This window comes from Priapulus caudatus, unplaced genomic scaffold, assembly GCF_000485595.1.
Source record: "Priapulus caudatus unplaced genomic scaffold, Priapulus_caudatus-5.0.1 Scaffold115, whole genome shotgun sequence".
Classification (NCBI taxonomy): domain Eukaryota; kingdom Metazoa; phylum Priapulida; class Priapulimorpha; order Priapulimorphida; family Priapulidae; genus Priapulus; species Priapulus caudatus.
In genome coordinates, this window is record NW_014577176.1 from 65806 (window position 1) to 67883 (window position 2078).

The 2078-nt window shown below is 41.4% G+C and overlaps 1 protein-coding gene across 1 annotated transcript in view; it reads left to right on the forward strand.

Annotated features, from left to right (window-relative positions):
- The window catches only part of LOC106805468 (KIF1-binding protein-like), a 24638-nt gene that overhangs the window by 19647 nt on the left and 2913 nt on the right, over positions 1–2078 (forward strand). The window lies entirely within an intron of this gene.

Here is a 2078-nt window from a genome sequence, read left to right on the forward strand (position 1 = left end):
ATATATATATATATATATATATATATGTGTGTGTGTGTGTGTGTGTGTGTGTGTGTGTGTGTGTGTGTGTGTGTGTGTGTGTGTGTGTGTGTGTGTGTGCGTGCGTGCGTGTGTGTGTGTGTGTGTGTATGCAATAGCTTGTGCTCAACTTTTGGATTAACCGTGAATATCATTATGTAATGATGTTGCGAATGAACCATGAAAGCAGCAAACATTTCCAGTGACGACTGCAAACAACGACGACGATTATATATAGTAGTTTATTATGCCAGGTATTTTATGAATATGTATATATATATATATATATATATCTATATATAGATATATAGATATAGATATATATATAAATATATATATATATATTAGTTTTATTAAATACAAACAGCTCTATTATACTCCGGTAGCCGCGTACGGCAGAATGTCAAAAGCGATACGTATCATCAATTAATAACTGATACTAGATCTCCATTTCTAATTTCAAAATGTTTTCTTGGCGTCTATAATGCTTAATGTGAACATGTGTAGATCCGGTTATATCTCTGTCATTCTCAATAACGGACTCGGTGATGCACAGACATGACTGTAATCCTATGTTGAGCTTTTAACAAACAACGCAATTTCACGGCGAGTAGTACATGACGAGGAATAAGTAATAATTTGAGCGCATTATTAGCTCACGAATTAGCGATGAATTAACGATCGGGGATTACATCGTTGATGGATGAACATCATTCGCTCGCTGATAATTCCCCTGGATTTACTAATCAACGCTATATTTGCATTCACGAGCGAGTTTTCCGTGTAATATTACCGCATGAAACTGCATGTAATTCCCATTGTGTAACAGTATAGTTTTACATCATCGTGCGTCGGTGACACGTAACATCAATAGTAAAACATTATCACACCTATCTTGTTCATTCGTTGTAGGTAAAAGTGCGAGAAGTAGGAGGTTTGCTAAGAGTAAAGATGTTCGTGTTTTGCTTTCCCCGGGGATTCTGTTTGACGTGAAAGTGTTGGGCATGCCGAGGTTTTCCCCCAAATTGCTCTCCACGGCTCAGATTTGATGGCAATGCGATTAGTCTGTTATGTTACATGTGTTCGTGCACACACGCGTGGTCGCAAACACGCACACACGCACGCACGCACGCACACACACATACGCACGCACGCACACACACACGCACGCACACACGCACACACACACACACATGCGCACGCACGCACAAACTTCGCACATACTACGGTACATACACATCAGTGTTAGCTTAGTTGAGAGGCAGACATATTGCTCACAGTTGTGACCGTATTGCCGCATGCTAGATACTATGTTACTATGTATAGCGTCTGTAGTCGCTCGCCGGGGAGGAGCGACCGATCGGACCGACGCGAAGATTCGATTCGATTCCACCACTCAAAATACAGCAGCGAATTTCTCTCCGAGAACAGACTCGGTTATTGAGCTCTTGAGAAAACTCATATAGTTTCATATCGAGCTGAGACGACGGATCATTGATGGATTCCAAGCAGTAATGCAGCTTGCAGGTTTAAGTATTACTATTCTGAGTTTCTGCCGCCACGAGTAGTTCAAAGGGACCAATATAATACATTAAATGATATCGGTCACCCCCGACCGTCCTCTCTCTTTCTCGCTCTCCCTCTCTCTCTGTCTATTTCTCTCTCTCCCCCTCTCTCTGTCTTTTTCTCTTTCCCTCTCTGTCGCTTCCTCTGTTCCCTCTCCTTTTCTCTTTCGCCCTATCTCCTTATCCCTTGCTCTTCTCTCTTTTCCTATTCACTCGCTCCCTATCTTATTTCTACTGCCGATCGATGCACTGCCCACATAAGGGGTGCGGGTAGCAAATACGAAGAATACACAACCTGCATATTGCTCGCAAATCCAATGCCATCGCTGCCTGTCAGACAAATAAATAGAGTCATTTTGCACCACATTACGGACCTAACTCCTGCTTTACAGAGCTGCTTCTCTGATAGAACTGCGTGTGTGCAATAGTGCGCATTTATATATATATATAATATATATATATATATATATATATACTAACGTCGATACACAACAA